The sequence below is a fragment of the Portunus trituberculatus genome, chromosome 38 (genome assembly GCF_017591435.1).
Source record: "Portunus trituberculatus isolate SZX2019 chromosome 38, ASM1759143v1, whole genome shotgun sequence".
In the NCBI taxonomy this organism is placed as follows: domain Eukaryota; kingdom Metazoa; phylum Arthropoda; class Malacostraca; order Decapoda; family Portunidae; genus Portunus; species Portunus trituberculatus.
This window is the reverse complement of record NC_059292.1, coordinates 8409994-8429993: the sequence shown is the minus strand read 5'-3', so window position 1 is coordinate 8429993 and position 20000 is coordinate 8409994. Positions and strand designations below refer to the sequence as shown.

Genomic DNA, 20000 nt, shown 5'->3' with positions numbered 1-20000 from the left:
TGTGAGGTATTTTTTTCGCTTTTTTTGTATATATATTATGCATGTAGCAATAGTTGTGTTGGCAAACGCGGCAGGGAAAACAAGTTAGGTCTGCAGAGTACGTATTTGTATATTTGCAATGTAGATGTTAGTTAAGTAATGGTCAGTATATTGTCACTTAATAGGGTAGTGAGTGCTAGCTGTTTCATAATGGTGATAAATGCACCTGAGAGATTAAGAAATTGTATTGTCAAGTGTTTCGATGCTTTATCACTTGTATTTACGAGGCACTGGTGGATGTTATGGAGGCTTTCAAGGATGCTTTCGTAATTTCAAGGATGATTTAACATGCATTCTTCATTATCAGTTGGAGAAACACTAATGAGAACCCTCATTGTAAACATTATTAGTGTTAAGGATGTTTGTCATGATTCTAGTAATAGTTTAAAAAGGATTTGACATCATCGATAGGAAAACATTACGAAAACTTGAGCAATCATCTCGGGCCTTTGGAAGTAGTTTTGATGAAAGTCCAAAACGTTAAGGATTCATGTCTGTTTTGTCAGAGTTATGAGAAAGTGAAGGACGCCTCTACACGTGGTGCCGAGCTAAGGTAGTGCAGGTGACGTTGGTTCAGCTGGTCCATTACTCTCATGAACGGCGAGCAAGGAGAAGCAGCAGTAGGTAAGACAGGAAACAATGAAAAAGAAATGGCATCGTTAGCAGAGACATATAAAATAACTAAAGAAAGCATCGCGCCCTTGCTAGAAAAAAAAGAAGAAAAACGTAAAAGAATAATAGAATAAAATGAAGAGCTAAAAAAGAGATAAAGGTAGAAGAAAGTAAAAATAATGATGGTGTTGAGAGAGAAAACATTTGAGTCTCTCCTCACTCCTGCTACTCGCGCCCAACGAAAGCGTAACTTCCCTAAACCATTCTAGTCCCTTTTGCCATTCCCTTTCTTTTCCTTCTTCCTCATTTTCCTCCTTTTCTCCCTCCCTTCAGTTTTTTTCTTCCTGCTCATCCCGTATCACTATCTGTCTCCTCTTCCTTCTTTTCCCTTATATTATCTATCTCCCCTTCTTTCCCCTTCCTACTTTCCTTTATTTACATTCTCCTTAATTCCCATCTTTTCTCATCTCTGTCCCTCCTCTTCTGACGGCCAAGATGAGAGAAGAGACAGAGACAGAAAGAGAATATACATGACAAATCACATCTTGTCTCGTAGGTCGAAGAAAAATGTGTGCTTGCAATCATCGAGTCAAGAAGTGAGCAAATGTGTACAAATACCTGATTAAGTAGATAGGCAAGTGAGATAAGGTAAGCACGCACGTAGGCAAGGAGGAAAGCCATCAAACAGGTAAATAAGTGGGTAAGGATGAAGAATATGCAAGAGAGAGAGACGGAGAGTAGGGACAGGTGAGTTAGGTAAGCAAATAAGTGAGGAAGGCTAATAAATAGATAGGTAAGTAGGTAAGGAGGAAGAATAGGTATGCACAGGGGCGGCAGGTGTGAAGGTAAACAGGCAGCAGGTGTAAGGGAAGAGTATGTAGGCAGGTGGGTCATCGTTACCTAAGGAAGGCGAGTTTACCTTGACCTAACGTGATGAAGACACCGCGTGCACCGTTATTATGGCAGCGCTGGTGGTGGTGGTGGTGGTGGTGGTGGTAAGTGTTTCTATTGCTGCTGCTGCTGCTGTTGTTGTTGTTATTATTATTATAATCATTATCATCATTAATGTTATTATGATTACTATTATTATTATTATTATTATTATTATTATTATTATTATTATTATTATTATTATTATTATTATTATTACTATTACTAACCTTATTATTATTATTATTATTATTATTATTATTATTATTATTATTATTATTATTATTATCATTACTGTTGTTGTTCTTATTGTTATCATTAGCACAACAACAACAACAACAACAACAACAACACACCACCACTACTACTACTACCTACTACACTACTACTACTACTACTACTACTACTACTATTACTACTACTTCTACTATTAATACTATTACTAATACTACTAGCATTGTTATTACTACTACTACAATTAATAACAATAATAATAATAATAATAATAATAATAATAATAATAATAATAATAATAATAATAAAATAATAATAATAATAATAATAATAATAATAATAATAATAATAATAATAATAATAATAATAATAATAATAAATAATATTTCATAATAACAATAATAATAATAATAATAATAATAATAATAATAATAATAATAATAATAATAATAAATAAAAATAACAATAATAATAATAATAATAATAATAATAATAATGATAATAAAGATAAAGATAATAATAATAATAATAATAATAATAATAATAATAATAATAATAATAATAAAAATAATAATGATGATAACAATAACTCAACTGATCATATTGTTACTGCTATTTTTTCTTTTCCTTTTGTTCTTTTCTTTCTTCCAGGTAACAATAATTAGCAAGCTTTTCCCCCTCTCGTAAAAATATGTGTGCAATGTTTGACTTGTCTTATTTGCAGTAAAGAAGTACGAAGGATGAAAAGTTTTTACTAAGAAAAACTACAAATCATTCTCATCTCAGTCAACAGTTATTGCGGTCTCTCTCTCTCTCTCTCTCTCAGCAGCCAAGAATGCAAGAACATTATGTACGTAAAACTTTCAACATTTGCTCTTATATAAGCTGTTCTCACGACGTAACATCTATTCTCACAACATCAAAAATATAAACACCAACAATACAAACGCCAACAATACAAACACCAACAATATAAACAGAGACAAAGCGTTTAGCAGAATGAAGGACGTTGCTTGATTAAACTTCTGACTGACACATAAAGCCAAATTTCTGAATACTCATTTCTCCTTCCCCTTTGGCAATGAACGACTGACAGGACCCACGAAGCGACCCTAGAAAGCAACCTCTCTGCGCATGCGTGGCTCGACTGCGATGGTAGGAAAAAAAGAAGACAAGCAAGCTATTGAAGAGAGAAAAGGAGAAACGTGCGGAGGATGCGAGTTTGGAAGGAGGAGGAGCGACAGACACGTGATATTATCAGAGAGAGAGAGAGAGAGAGAGAGAGAGAGAGAGAGAGAGAGAGAGAGAAAACCTTGCCGACTCTGAGATATGATTCTTGTAAGTGCTTCACCGGATTGACTTTGAACTCATTACTACATTCAATAATTTGACTGATAGATGATAACAGTTTAACATTTCCTACTTCACTTGAGCAATAGTAAATGTTTATCACTTCACCAAATTTATCGCCACAAGAACTAAAAGGTGGATTACTCGGTACTGTGTTTCGAAACTTTCACCACAACATTGACGTAAGCTCGAGGAGACGCCATAACCAATGAATGGTATATCTTGACAGAATTACACTCATAAATAATCTGTCTGGCACCTCACTGTGTCCTAGACTTAACCGCAACAGCATCTTACCTTTGAGTGAGTTTTGGTGATATACTAAGCCAAAAATAGAAAGCACACAGATTCATAGATAAGAACAGTTCGATGACTCAGTGATCTGAAATACAAAGCAGACCATGTCATTGATTCTAAGAAGGCATGGCAGCAAAAGAGTTTAAAAAAAAAAATTTCTCCTTTTGAAAAGCATACTTGCATAAAGGACCACGAAGTTTATTTGACTGATTAATGAACGTAGCAAATTATAATTGAAGACTATATTATCAATATTTTGATTAATAAAATGTTACATCAATCTAAACATGAAAGTTATGGTGACGAAAATCTTCTTGTTTTAGAATGAAAAACTATCCAGGTGTTATTTCAGAGATCATTCATTAACGGATTGTGAAAACTCGTCTTGATAACGATGTTTACGTGTGTGTGTGTGTGTGTGTGTGTGTGTGTGTGTGTGTGTGTGTGTGTGTGTGTGTGTGTGTGTGTGTGTCGTGCCGTGGGTGTCAGTGGGCGGGTGCCATTTTGGTCAGTCAAGGCGAGGATGGCGTCCCCAGGAATGCAGCACCGCGTCTCCCTCAGCAGCGGGAGAAAAGCATTCCACAGCAGCCGCTTCCTCGCCCCGCCCGATCCCTGCCCTGCCCTGCCCAGCTCCCCCCCGCTTCACCAAGTGGTGCCGCCTTACCTGGAAAGACGTGCCGTCAACAGGGACCACGTAGGAGGGGCGGCAGGTGACGTGTGGGATCTGCAGGAGGAAAGATCTAGTTTAGTAGAGCCAGGAAATCATTGGTGAGTGGGTCAGCTGGAGCCCAAAGAATAAAATAGTGCATGCGGAAGTGGTAGTTAGCCGCGATGGTGGTAATCCAGTGGCGGCAGGAAGTAACCGTGGCTCTTGTTCAAATTACCATGTCTAACGAGTTTTGAGCAGGGAGGCCGTGTAGCACAGAAAGTTTGAGAGAGGGAGGGACGGAGAGAGGGTATAGTGGGGAGGAGGAGAGAGGAAGTATGCACGTCAGGTAAAGGTGGAGCCAGAGCAGAACAGGTAGGCAGAGACCTATGGCACGAAGCAAGTGACTTAAGGTGAGTATGTCAGGTAGAAAGGAGGCCCAGCTGGTACCAAAGGATGAGGGAGAGTGACAGGCTAGGTCGGGAAGACAAAAATAATGTTAGGTAGATACAGAATAGGGCAGAATGATAGATAGGAAGATAACATTAGAAATAAGATCCTGCCGATATCTAGAGTTGAGTAGAGTAGGTAAGTCTGAAAATGATACAAAATGAGACAGAAAGATAAAATGAGATAGATATAAGGCTATGCTACTATGCTGAAGACTGGGAAACAAAAGCAGATCAGAAAAAAAACAATACTGCAAGATAGACACAGAATGAGACAGACTGGTAAAAGATGAGACGGAGGCTACACTGATGTTTAAAAGATACGAATAAGGTGATAAGATAGAACAGAGCATTAAAACAAAATAACAAACAACCGAACAAACAGAGCAGGACAGAGAAAGTTGAAAGAGAAAGAGAAACCAAGAGAAATAAGGGAGAAAGAAAACAAAATAGGACGAACAGACCAGGAAACTCTAGTGGTCGAGACCAAAAACTGGCTTAGAACAGGCCACGGAGAGAGGGATTCAAGGTGCCGGGAAAAGGTTAACATACGCCAATTTGAAACTCCCTGTACGGCAAGAAACACGCCGAAGCTGCAAACAAGGAAACAAACAACGAACCTAATGTAATGATGAGCTTGAATGTCAAATTTTAGGGGTAAGCTTACAGAAAATAATGAAACTAACCAAAACCTAATCTAACTTGACCTAACGTGATCTAACCTTATCTAACTTAATTTGTCCAACCTATCCTGATCCGAAAGTATATTCATTTAGGGAGAAATGATCAAACTTAACTTAATCAAACCCAAATTTTAACTTAATCTAGCCTGACATAATCATCAAACATGACATTTAAAGGAAAATATGCAGAAACAATATTACCTCATGTACTGCAATTCTATCTATCAAACTTTATGTCTATTTTGTCTGTCTATCAAGCTGTCTACCTAGTTTTGCATGTAAAAGATAAGGCATAACATAAAAATGAAGCAGCAATGTATATAAAAAGAAATATTACACCAATGAAAATCTCGCATCGTAAATCAGAGAAGGGAAATGAGTTGCCGATACATGGAGATGGAAATGAACAAAACAATAAAGCAGCACCAACAATAATGAAAAAAAAGAAGGATTGAAAAAAGTGATAGTCAAAAGGGAGGCTGCAGGTCGGCTGAGGAGGAGGAGGAGGAGGAGGAGGAGGAAGAGGAGGAGCAGGGAGGACTGAAGTTACATCACTCCAACTTTCACTTCAGCGATGGTGCCAGTTTGCCCCTGTTGTATTTCCACCACCATCACCATCACTACCACCACCACTGCCATCATCGTCACCACCACCGCCACCACCACTACCATCACCTTCATCATCACACACCAACCACCATCACTTTCACTACCAGCCTATCCCTCCCATCAACACCGTCATAGTCGCCAACACCACCACCACCACCACCACCACTATTAGTACCACGATTAAAAAAAAAATAAAGGAGAAAATTGCGTAAAATCTAAATGAGGTGTTGACACTAACGATAAAAAGATCAGTACGAAAGTGGCAGTCTTTTATAACCTCACTCACTTAACGTTCTCTCTCTCTCTCTCTCTCTCTCTCTCTCTCTCTCACATTCGTACCCGGATCATTAAAACCTAAGATTAAGATAGCAAGGGAAAACAAAACTAAACCAAATACTTTTAACTTATTTTTCCTCACTTTACGAGTTATCAAATTTTCTTTTCATTACCTTTTTTTTTCTCTCCTTTCCTTCATTCATTTACCTTTATCCTTTCCATTTCTCTTTTACCAGCATTCCCTGACAGTAATTCTTGCCTTCACTACTGTCCTTTCCTGTTCATGCCTTCATCCTTCCTCCAAAACCCTTGTCAAATAAAACACAAACAGTCGTATTGAAAGGCAGGGCATGTAAAACTTCCTCCATTCCCTCACGTCTCCTGACAAACCAAATTCATAATCTCAAACACCTCATTCTTTCATCAGGACTGTCTTCTGATCTTCGGATTTCCATGTGTGCTTCTGCTGTCAATGATGCAGAATTCTTGTTGCAGTATCACTAGAATCGTGAGACCATCCTGAAAACTCCCAGTACAGCTTTATAACTGTAAGAAGTAATAGGACAAAGTGTTTATATATATATGACTTTATGGTATGAAGGTTACAATAATATTATATGTAATGAAGTGATTAAAATAATATCTAGTTATCCATCTACTATTTATTCACTCTGTTTTCACGACTAACAGCATCAGTGGGCTTTTTGTTCTTTGCTGCAGCCTCTCTTACTTAAACGAAAATGATCTTAGTGACTGCATGAAGTTCGGATATTGGTAGTAATAGCGCATGTTTCCATTCGTAAGACCCCCTATTTTCACACACAGGAACAGAAATGGTACACGTGAAACTTATTAAGGACACATATTTACTCCTATCCAAGTGTATTCCAACATCAATAGGGAAGATAAGAGTCAACTGCTAAGGTTAACTAATCACACGAACATAAAAAAATAAGCTGAAAGAAGTCATCAGGAAAAAAAAAGTAATGATTATTATATGTGTGTGTGTCTCCAGGAGCGTATAATGAGGCTCGGATTCCTAACTGCACGCATCTCAGGAGTGTCCGTGGATGATGTAAATGCAAATCCTCTTTACCGTTACTGCCATGTCTTCTTTGGAGGTGAGCCAACTTATGGCGCCTGCCTTAACTTTCTGGCTCCAGCGTGTCTCTCTCCAACACACACACACACACACACACACACACACACACACACACACACATTTCAGCTTCTTAAATAGGAGTACTGGTGATATGTAAAATAAGAAATGAACAATGGGAGATGAAAATGATATAGAATAAATGTAACTATTAAAGCAGAGAGAGAGAGAGAGAGAGAGAGAGAGAGAGAGAGAGAGAGAGAGAGAGAGAGAGAGAGAGAGAGAGAGAGAGAGAGAGAGAGAGAGAGTATACGCTCCGGTCTGTCACTCACCACCATACCATGTCATGCCTCCTATCACGGGATGGTTAGAAGCCTTCATGTGCTTTATTTAACCTGCATGGATGTCACAACGCGTCAGATTAAGATAATGTGGGACCTGCTATTGGTGTATCCTTCAAGTTTTAGTGGCAGGGTTCCTCTCCGTGTGTGTAGTTTATCATTATTGTTAATTTTCGTGTAAGAGGAGTAGCGGTGAAACTCAACACTACATATGTGAAAAATAGGTCAATCTCCCCCAAAAGGAAATGACCAAAAGAATTATGCAAAATTAGAAAAGTTTTTGTTATGGTTATTGTAAAGACTACGGCTCGGATCGTAAGGGAGAGGAACATAATATGTAAAAGGAAAAAAAAAACGTAAAGGAATGAGTATAAATAAATAGGTATAAAAAATGAAGAAAAAAGTGTGCCATAACATACATAAGAAAATGCACAGGAAATAAATAAATATACGTATAAGCAAACTTAACAGGAAATTATGATGCAACAATAATAAAAATGCTTCATAATACCAGCGTGCTATAATAGTTGCTTAACTCTTTGCTTTATTCGCAAGATTAACAACTTTCCTGCCGTGGTTGCCTTTTGTTAACATTCAGAACTTTAAAAAAAAGACCTTAATGAACACAGGAAAAAAGAAAAGTTTTTATCGTGTACGCTTACAACAGTTAGCAGAATATTGAAGGAAAAATAGGAATAAAAAAATATATATCTAAAAATTGTGGGGGATTGTAGGAAAACTTTTCTGGCACACAAAGCACACAAAGGATGAATCATGTGGTAATGCAAGTCCAGTTTAATTTTGAAAGGCACCGTGGAGAGCAAAGACAATGATGGCACAATAAAAAGAAAAACTACCAGTGCTTGAAGTTTTTATTCTCACTCAGTAGAATCACACCAGGTCATCTCATACCAAATAATACCCATCCTTTCATTAGCACTGACAGCCGCCGCGCATAGGCCTGGGACAGAGTGGCGGGCTACGAACCAACATTCGGTACAACACTTGATTCCAGAACAGAGAGAAGCAAGTCAGTTCACAGGAAGCAAACCGGTTCAGAAGGACAAAAGAAAACAAAACTGATTTTCATCTGGAACAACGAACAGGTTCCAGGCAATAAGTGTTGACGAAGATGACACTGAGGCACTGAACTCCATCTTGACATCAATGATAAGGATGCGGCGGAGAGACGAGAAAGATAAAAGAAGAAAGAAAGAAAAAGAAGAAAAGGAAGAAGAAGAAGACGAAGACGAAGAAGAAGAAGAAGAAGAAGAAGAAGAAGAAGAGGAGGAGGAGGAGGAGGAGGAGGAGGAGGAGGAGGAAGAAGAAGAAGAAGAAGAAGAAGAAGAAGAAGAAGAAGAAGAAGAAGAAGAAGAAGAAGAAGAAGAAGAAGAAGAAGAAGAAGAAGAAGAAGAAGAAGAAGACGGAAGAGGAAGAAGAAGAAGAAGAAGAAGAAGAAGAAGAAGAGAGAGAGAGAGAGAGAGAGAGAGAGAGAGAGAGAGAGAGAGAGAGAGAGAGAGAGAGAGAGAGAGAGAGAGAATACTTAATACTCACAGTCGCCTTCAGGAAAAGAGAAAGCGAAAGGAACATACAAAATCTAAACTAAGGAGACAATTAGCCGACACCTAAGTCAGTAAGCTCGTCAAAGGGTGGCCTGCTACAGAAGGACAGCGGGAAGAGGAGAAACAGGAGAAACAGGTACATAATTATAAGTGAAGAAACCATTAATAAAGAGAATTATTTATAAACTCCTTCACGAAAATCAATTATAGATAAAGACACAGAAATAATTGAGTGGCTGTCTGCAGGAATAAGACTAAGACAGGAAAGGAAGTGAATAGGGTTTATAAGGAAGTACACACACACACACACACACACACACACACACACACACACACACACACACACCACAGTACCTCCAAAAAACATGTTCGCTCTTCACATCACACCACCAGAAGCAACAACATTAAACGGGAAGGAAGATGGAGACATATATAAGGAAGTAAAGGTCTCTGTAATAATAGTCACTCTAGTAAGCATTTCCGCGCATTACAATACAACACCAAGAAAAGGAACAGTACAAGAGCCACTAGCCAATATTTTCCGTAAGCTCTTTTGACTCTTATTAAAGTAAATCCTTTGTACGCCAGAACTGTGAAACTATAGATGTTTGAGTAGAGGATTCTGTGAGCAAAACTTAATATACTCGGTTTCAAAGAACATTCATAAAAACCTAATTAAACTATCAAATCGCAGTTCATATAAGGACACAAGGAACTGCCAGATTTATAGGGTCAAAGACACAAATCTAAAAAAATTAACAATAAATTTACCTCCTTTTCTTGGGAAGAGTTGCAACTTAGGGGGTTTATTTTCCCTTTTCTCTGATGTCATGTGTGGCTTTTTTCACGTGTTCAAGAAGTACGAGTAATGAACACTGATGTACCCTGAAGAACGCTCATCAGAAAAGTTACACTAGACTAACTCAAGCATTTCTTTCGAGCTTACATCACAGGAAGCTTCTGTGGTGGCGGCGCAATAGAATAGTGATGCTGGTGAATTGAGATTGAGAACATAAATAAAAAAAAAAAACTCAATGTAACTTCCCATGGATTTATTTTTAAGAACAAATACACAAGGTCTTGATGTGTAATTCACCAAAACATTCCTAAGCAAACAAGAATAGAGACAACTAATGGCCAAATGTTGCAGCATACAGCAGTTTTATCCATAATACATAAAGAAATCAGCAAGACACTCTTTCTTAAGGTCATGTAATTAAACTCTAGTGAAGCTTCCCTCCCGCTCTTTCGCTTGTCCCACAGAACTTCCCTCTCTCCTGAAGCTGTCATGGAGAAACTGCCTGCCTTCCATTACCCGTTTTCTGTTGTGTGTGTGTGTGTGTGTGTGTGTGTGTGTGTGTGTGTGTGTGTGTGTGTGTGTGTGTGTGTGTGTGTGTGTGTGTGTCCCCTCTCATCCTATATAAAATCCTCCACCACTTCCTCATCTCTTCCTTTTTCCTGGTCACGGTACCGCTGCCTCATTCACGCCCTCGCCTCCTTCTCTTCCTCCTGTACCTTCTATCCTTGCCTCACACTACCCTACTGAGATCACTACCTTAACTCCCTGAAAATAATGCATGTCCTTCTAAAGTTAATTCCTTTCTGGTTCTTTTACTTCCCCATCCGTTGTCTTTATACTATGCTTCTTAAATTCTATCAAGGCAGAGAAGGAGGAGCCTCTTAAAATACACTTACTCCCTCCCAGATCAATGTCCCTCAAAAGCTAATGTTTCTCTGGTTTCTGGTTTCTTTACTTCCCCGTCCGTCTCCATCTTTGTATTTTTCTGCTTCTTGAACTTTCGCGGGCCAGACGTCCTCAGTCGGTCTCCAAGCGCTGGCTGGCTGGCAAGCTGGCTGGCTGCTACTCTCGCGTCCGCATTCCCGGCGTGCCGACACCACCGCCAGCCTCGCCGCCCTCACCCCACGTATGTAGTTTCACTTTCATCCTAACTACCATTCACCTTGCCTATCACCTTCACCGGCAACCTCCTCCTCCTCCTTCTCCTCCTCGCTCTTTGCACTGTCCCTCTCCACAGCATCCTGACGCCCTTGGAAAAATAATGATAGGTTAATAGAAAAGAAAGTCCTCATTTTCCTCATATCTCCTTGCCGGCATTCACCTTCACCGCCATCCTCCTTCACTCCTTCTCCTTCTCACCCTCGCTCTTTACACGCTCCCTCTCCACAACATCCTCAAGCCCTTGCAGAAATATCAATAGATTAGTGAAATAGAAAGTCCTTAGCTCCACGTATCCTTGCCACCACTCACCCTGCCTGTCACCTTCACCAGCACCCTCGTACTCTTTCTTACTCTTTTTCCTCTCTCTCTCTCTGTGCTGTCCTTCTCTACATCATCCTCTGGCTCTCAGAAAAAGAAACATGATCAAAAAAGAAAGTTCCCAGTTACTCCACGTCTCCTTGCCACCATTCACCTTCACTAGCACCCTTCTCCTCCTCCTCTTTCTCTTTCTCTTCCTTCCTTACAATGTTGTCCACAATATCCTGAATCACTTGAAAGAATGTAGGTTGATAAAAAAAAAGAAAGTCCTGATTTCCCTCACGTCTCCTCGTCACAATTCACCTTCACTATCATCCTTCTACTTCTCCTCCTCCTCCTCCTCCTCCTCCCGACACTTTCCTTTAAACCCACGACAAAAATAAATACGAAAAAGAATGACTGATAAAAAAAAGTCACCAGTTCCCTCATTAATCCTAACCGTGGCCTTCCTCACCATAGAAGCGTGTGTCAGGAAAAAAAAAAAGATGGCTGATAAAAAGAAAGTTGTTGGTTCCCTCACACATCTCTGCCTACCGTTCCCTTCCTCACCACAGTAGCGAGTATCTCTATCATGCATCGCTGACGTAAACTGTGTCCTGCATCTTTGCCATGATGAATCGTAACCATCTCGCCGATACCTCGAACTCCTCTCCTCACGACACAGCTACGTTCAAACCTTCGATTGGTCATGGAGTGGAAGCAGAACACAACCTATGGCCGCGACTGTATACCTCTGTCTGCCAAAGGTGTCACTCGTCTCCCTCGCGCCTCTGTTGCTTGCCTAAGATGGAGACAATTCCTCATGCCGCTCACGCACGGAACAACAGCTTCGTGACTCGCTTTCTTCCCTCCCCCACCACCAAGTCCTCCTGCTTCACCTCCTCTTCCCCCCTTGAGCAGTTTAGCGCTTGCTCTTCCCCTCCCCCACAACATGCCACAATCGAGGATGAAGCAAGGGGAGGGGGTGGGTCAGGGGTCAAATGGGAGGGTCACGGCCTAACGGGACCCGCGCCAAGGACAAGTGAGCAGAGGCACCGCAACGGGACTGGCCTACTTACAGCCCCGCCAGGTGGCAACACGGCTACCGAGGTGCTGCGGGTGGTGGTGGTGGTGATAGTGATGGTAGTGGTGGTGGTAATGTAAGTGACTGCATGTTGTAATGATGGTATGTAGTAGTAGTAGTAGTAGTAGTAGTAGTAGTAGTAGTAGTAGTCGTAGTAATAGTAGTAGTAGTAGTAAGACAAACAAACAGAAAATAAGCAATTACGTAAAAAAAAAGAACATCACAACAAAAATAGACAGCAAGCAACAAACAAGACAATAACCAAACATGTGAGGGAATCAAGCTGTCGAGAGGAGAGAAAAAAATCAGGTACCAAGCGAACATATTCTATTTAAAGAGGAAAAATCCCCTTTAGGCACAACACCCCCTCCCCCTCTCCCTCCCCTCCCCTCCAGCTGTGACCTTGCTTAGAGGGAGAACAAGAGGCCCCGCACTCAGGTAAGGAAGGGACAGGGACAGGTGAGAGAGAGAGAGAGAGAGTGTGTGTGTGTGTGTGTGTAATTCACCACCACCACGGTCGTCTGCTGGTCACCCAGCCAGTCTTCCCCATTACGGAGCGAGCTCAGAGCTCATAGACCGGTCTTCGGGTAGGACTGAGACCACAACACACTCCACACACCGGGAAAGCGAGGCCACAACCCCTCGAGTTACATCCCGTACCTATTTACTGCTAGGTGAACAGGGGCCACACATTAAGAGGCTTGCCCATTTGCCTCGCCGCGCCGGGACTCGAACCCGGTCCTCTCGATTGTGAGTCGAGCGTGCTAACCACTACACTACGCGGTGTGTGTGTGTGGTAATAACAATAATGATAGCAGAAACAATAACTAATAATTCGTTAATCTATACTAACATGAAAATAAACGAAAACATACGTAAGAAATAAAAGTATAAAGCATTAACACAAAGGAACACTAAACATGCGGTACAATTGTGCGATGAAATAAAAAAAAAGAAAAAGAAAAACAAGTGTGTGTGTGTGTGTGTGTGTGTGTGTGTGTGTGTGTGTGTGTGTGTGTGTGTGTGTGTGTGTGTGTGTGTGTGTGTGTGTGTGTGTGTGTGTGTGTGTGTGGGTGTTTGTGTGTGTGTCATTAAACTTACACACTTCCCTGCCCAAACAGCATTTACACAACATTTTCTTCCTCGTGAACTCTTGAACTTAATGAGCGATTATTCAATTCAAGAGCAAGACAGAGAGAGAGAGAGAGAGAGAGAGAGAGAGAGAGAGAGAGAGAGAGAGAGAGAGAGAGAGAGAGAGAGAGAGAGAGAGAGAGAGAGAGAGAGAATGAAAAAAAAAAATATATAAATGTAAGCAAACGAAAAGTTACATAAAGAAGACAAATTAATAGATAAAGAAAAACAATCAATTCATCAGTTTATCAATCAATACCAAGGCTTTTGAACCTTATTGGCTTTGGAACACGAGTGGAGGAGGAGGAGGAGGAGGAGGAGGAGGAGGAGGAGGAGGAGGAGGAGGAGGAGGAGGAGGATCAGGAAAAACGGAATAGAAAAAGAACAAAAACATTAAGAAACAAAGAAAAGGAAAAATATTACCGTGCATAGAAAGGGAAAGTAATGAAAGCATGAAAGGACATAAAAGGAAACATAAAACAAAGAAATACAGTAAGGATAGAAAGGCAGGCGGATAAACGGACAGGGAAGGAATGGACGAGAAAGGAAAGGACTCGTGGAAAGGAGAGAGAATGAAGAGGAGAGAGAGAGAGAGAGAGAGAGAGAGAGAGAGAGAGAGAGAGAGAGAGAGAGAGAGAGAGAGAGAGAGAGAGAGAGAGAGAGAGAGAGAGAGAGAGAGAGAGAGAGAGAGAGAGAGAGAGAGAGAGAGAGAGAGAGAGAGAGAGAGATGCAGAGTCTTATCAAACGCCATCTAACGGGAAAAGTGATCATCAAGGCTAACCAGGTGAGGAAGAAGAAAAGGAACAGCGAAGGAGGTGAAAAAAAGGACGAAAAGAAAATGATTCAATATTAAATGAAGAGAGAAAGAAAGAAAAAAAAGGAGAAAAATTTAAATCTATACAGAGAAGAGGAAATGGACGAACACTATAAAAAAGAGGAAAAGGAAAAAGAGATAAATTGGATGGAAAGAGGAAGGGAGCGGGATGAGACTTGAGTGTTGCTGAGGGAGAGAGGGAGGTAGAGAGAGAGAGAGAGAGAAAGAAAGAGAGGTCAGGGAGAGGGGAAAGGGAAGGGGTGAGAGGTGAGGGTGAGGAGCAGGAGAAGAAGTAAGTAAGTGGGAGGTAGTAAGCTGAGACTCAAGGGTCACACTACCTGTCCTCACCTGCGGCCTCACACTGACCTACACCTGTCTCTCACTGCATTTCAAAACTGCCACTAATAATTCTGACCCATACCCCTAAAAAAAATTCCCACTAATAACTCTCTGTAGGTGAACCAAGGAGATCCATACCATTCTAAACCCACCCACACCTGCGCCACACCTGCCGAAGGGTTCTGTCTGGTTGGCTTCAGGATAACTATGGTAATCAGCCGTTCGCCTTCCAAGGACTGAGATCATTCGTTGGTTAAAAATACGCCGAAATATGCCGATAATTTAAAGTCTTTGGGATAATGGATAGTTTGAAGCAGTGTGTGTGTGTGTGTGTGTGTGTGTGTGTGTGTGTGTGTGTGTGTGTGTGTGTGTGTGTGTGTGTGTGTGTGTGTGTGTGTGTGTGTGTGAGCGGGCCATTCATCAAAGGACGGCCAAAGAATGCTGTCAGTTTGAAAGATCTTGATAAGAAATCTTGAAACTCGACGATGAAGAAAAAATAACAGGAGTAAAAAAAAAAAAAAAAAAAAAACAATATTAGTTCTAAATTTAAGCTCAATATTATATTCTAAATTTACTTTCGAGATGAAGGGGAAAAAATATAATTGGTTTTATTTATGGAGCCATTATTTTTTTTCGTGGTTTGAACGTCGATTGTGATAAAACTATTCGAGCCTAACACTTGACATATATGAATCTAAAAGTTGTCTTCTTCATTGCAGCACAGTCTCCACTTCACTGCTCCCTCAGATCACTATTCATGATAATATTCCTCTACATAATATCACAGTTGCTACACGTCATCGCCTGTCGGGTACTAATTGTATTAATTAATGTCACTAAGTCATTTTAAAATATTCGATGGCGAGCGAGTGACTAATTTGGATAAGATCTCGTTGGTGCTCCTTTGATTTTCGTCTCCCTCTCTCTCTCTCTCTCTCTCTCTCTCTCTCTCTCTCTCTCTCTCTCTCTCTCTCTGTGTGTGTGTGTGTCCTTTACTCCAAGAAATCCATTCACTTGCAAACTCGCTGCACGCACGCACGCACACACGCATGTACAAACAAGCACGCACACACACACACACACACACACACACACACACACACACACACACACACACACTTCAAAGGGGAAAAACAGCTTCCGATCTATTCCACTAAGAACATTCATTAGCTCCACGTGATGAACAACTGGACTCACAAAGAATAAGAAGCGAGATAATAATACCACTGTTCACCTACTCACGTTTAAAACATATCCAATTTCCCCAATGCAGTATCAAATAACAAAACTCACATGCAAAAATATCTTCAACTTCCCCTCTTAAATATTACCAGCACTAAGAAAAGCCAGCTGTTATGCCTCCGTTTAAGACAAGGAAGCTCAAATCACTGTAGCTTTCTCAGTTTGACCATTTCAGAGGAAAATTGGAGTACGGTTGCCGCGGATTTTAGCGAGTCACGCGGAAAGGATGTGCGGCGGAAATTTTGTAAGACGCGGCGAAGGTTGCAGGTGACGTAAGTGGCTGATGACTTGCTAGGTTTGTTTCATGGGGTGTTATTGCTTTACACGTGACGAGTGTCCTCAGGTGATTCGCAGGGTGGTTCATGAAGTGAGTAAACAGCAAAACCATTACAGACTGGAATCTTTCTTTCTCCCTGTCTTTCTGTATTTCTAGTTTATGTTCGTAGCGGTTCAGCAGGTAACCAAACAGTAGAACCAAACTCCTCGCAAGCATTTCTTTCTCTGTATTTCTGCAATTCTATCTTATATTCAGGTACGTAAACAGCAAACCCTAATTACCTGCAAACATTTTTTTTCCTTTGTCTTCTACTTCCTAATGTTAAAATTGTCAGGGCGGGTATACTCTTAGGTAAGGCACGTTTTACGCAAGAACTGGCCACGTGCACGCTTCAGTGACTGGCTGCAACTCTTATATATGCTCACGTGTCAAGAAGAATGGCCAAGGACAAAACTGAATAGGAAAAAGAGGACAAAACAATTAAAAAGGCTACTTAAGTAATCGCTTTCATTAAAAAAAAGTAAAAAAAAGAGAAAATAATAAATTGATAAATAAGTAAATGAATAAACAAAATAAACCTGAAAATTAATAAGAGTAAAACGAGCAAAAAAATGAATAAATCAATGAAGAGGGAAAGAAACAATGAAAACACTACAAAATGATTAACCTAGTGGTCGCCGATATAACGTAAATTACAGTCAGATACCGCACGTACTAACACACTAAGTACACTGGTAGGCAATGCAGCGCGTCTGTGCAGTAATGAGAGGACAAAAAAAAAAAAAAGAATAAAAAAGAAAGTCTGCTTAATCAATCGCTTTCATTAAAAAAGTAAAGAGAAAAAATAAATTGTCAAAAACGTAAATGAATGAAAAGAATAAACATGGAAATTAATATAAGTAAAAACGAACAAAAAAGAAGATAAAGAGGGAAAGATAGAATGAAAACCCCAGAAAAAAATTAATCTAGTGGTCGCCGATATAACGTAAATAAGCCAGATAATGGACATACTAACACACTAAGTACACTGGTAGGCAATGAAGTGCGGCTGTGCAGTAATGACGAGCTGTACGGTATAGCCCTGTGATCCCTTCCTCCTCCCGGCAGTGTGCGATGAATGACAAAACTACTTCCGCAGCTACTGTACACGCCGCCACGCCCACTCCTGCCTCGCCTCCACGTGTTAATGAATCGAAAGAGGAAGAAATATTTGCCTACTGATGGGTGTGTGTGTGTGTGTGTGTGTGTGACTCCACGACGATCGATTTGTCTTAAGCACACACACACACACACACACACACACACACACACACACACACACACACACACACTCATACATATACATACACACACACACACACACGCGCACACACTCATACATATATAAACACACACACACACACACACACACACACACACACACACACACACACACACACACACACACACACACACACACACACACACACATACACACTAGAAAAAAACACGAGCAATTTCCGTCAGACAAGTTTCGATCTAAGAAATTCTAGAAATGCCATCACGGCGTAACTCTTATGTTATTAGAAGCACGGCCTTGTAAACTAAACACACACACACACACACACACACACACACACACACACACACACACACACACACACACACACACACACAGTAACAACTACAGGGCTTCATTCTAAAGCGGCCTGGCCATCCCCACACCAAGGTCTCGGCGTCTGAGTGGCCACCGCAGCAGGACGTGGCGTACACCTACAAGCGTACCGCCGGCGGGAGGAGACGCAGCTCGGGGCAACTAAATGGACCGAGAAAACTTCCTTCAGGGCAATAAACAGAGGGAAAGGAAATCATTTGACCGCAACACACCGCCTCGATCCCCTTGGTCACTGACTGGATCGGAACAAACACAAAGGAAAACAAAACTCCTTATGGTTTCTAGAATTCAAACGACGCAAAGCTAATGGTACTCAAGATATCAAGTCAAGTACGACCCTATTCACTGGCAAGGGAAAGCTAGACTCCATGTATTACTCGTATTTACCTAAACGACAGAGAAAAGTGTTAGTTGTCACGATATCCAGTCAAGTACGGGACTATTCACCCTCTCCAGGCAGTACAGAGGCCTAGCAGCGCACTCAGGTCCTCGGGGTGCAGTGTGAGGGTGGCGACACTCCGCAGCACTCACCAGGGACGAAACACCCACGCCAGGACGGGCTAACAAACAAATTGCAAATATCATGGGAAGTCCAACCCAATGACATTTTTTAACTCACGGTAACACCCACACCCTCCTCAGCTTAGCAACGCCCCTCCCTATCCCTCAGGAGGCTTTCCCAACGCATCACGCCTCAGACAGCCAGCCTTCCAAACAGCCTACTGCACCACAGAACTCCCTAACCTCAAGCCATGCACTGCTCCCATACCAGCACGTCCTCACCCAGAACATTCCCAGTACTGGCACGCCTCGCCTCCACGATTCCTTCACCACCACCCCATGGACTCACGCCTGTCAAGTGACTAAATGCCCCGCTACGCCACTACTTCACTACATCACCACCATCAGACCCACCGCACCGCCACACTGCCCTCCCCACCAGTGCCACACCCTCGCCAGCGCTACCTATACCTGCCACAAACGCCTCTCACGGCCCTGTGTCTTAGACGGGACTGAAGGGGTGATGTCGGGGCGCAGATGTAACACAACACGCTCGCACGAAGGCTTCTGACGGGGTAGGAGGCAGGCAGGGAGGGAGCCAGGCCAGGAGGGAGGGAGGGAAGGAGAGAAGTGGGTTGTGACCGGGTCAGCGAAGGGTTGGGGGTCAAGTGGGGAGGTGGTGCTGAGGGGGGGAGCAAGGACGTCCAGAAGAGTGACACCGTTAGCTTTTGTGTGCGGTGTGTGTGTGTGTGTGTGTGTGTGTGTGTGTGTGTGTGTGTGTGTGTGTGTGTGTGTGTGTGTGTGTGTGTTCGTGCGTTCAGAGGTGCCTCAGTGCGCTTGTACAATAGCCATTACGTTTGTGTGTGCGTTTATTTGTATGTGAGTGTGTGTGCGGTAAACCTGAAACGTTCATGCATACACACACACACACACACACACACACACACACACACACACACACACACACACACACACACACAGAGCATACAGAAGACAACCACATCTATACAAGCAAGACAAACCGACTAAACTGTACTGCGTTGTGGCGAAAGGGGATAAAACTGGAACATGAAAGTGTGAGGGGAAAGTTTTACATACAGACACACACACACACACACACACACACACACACACACACACACACACACACACACACACACACACACACACCATCACCTCTGCTATTATCACCCCCAACACTACTATTACTAACTCCTACAAGCTACTGATAATATAACAAGAATACTAATAGTGATAATACTGTTGACTGTCACAATTATTCACCTACAATGATAATGAGAGGTAATAATGATATAAAAAATAATAATAACAATAACAACAGTAAGAATAACAACTAGATAAAGAAGAACAATAACAACTGCACCACCAACACCATCACCACCACCAATAACAGTAACGTCAATAATTAAACAGTGGTGGTGGTGATGGTGGTGGTGGCAGCGGCGGCGGCAGTATCCCAGCTCACTAGGCTAATGGAGCGTGTCGGGTGTCTTGCCAGGCCACTATCATCGTTTACATAATCCACGCCACTGCAATCTCGCCACAAAGAAACT

General features: G+C 41.6%; 1 long non-coding RNA gene across 4 annotated transcripts in view; it reads right to left on the bottom strand.

Annotated features, from left to right (window-relative positions):
- Nucleotides 1-20000, bottom strand: part of LOC123514625 — a 122646-nt gene that overhangs the window by 29187 nt on the left and 73459 nt on the right. For 2 of the 4 annotated variants that reach the window (XR_006677650.1, XR_006677653.1), the window contains exon 3: nucleotides 4127-4186. This is a non-coding gene — a long non-coding RNA (uncharacterized LOC123514625). Of the gene's footprint in view, nucleotides 1-4126; nucleotides 4187-18708; nucleotides 18779-18897; nucleotides 18983-20000 lie in introns of those variants that run through there. The other 2 variants (XR_006677652.1, XR_006677651.1) reach the window with 2 other exon arrangements.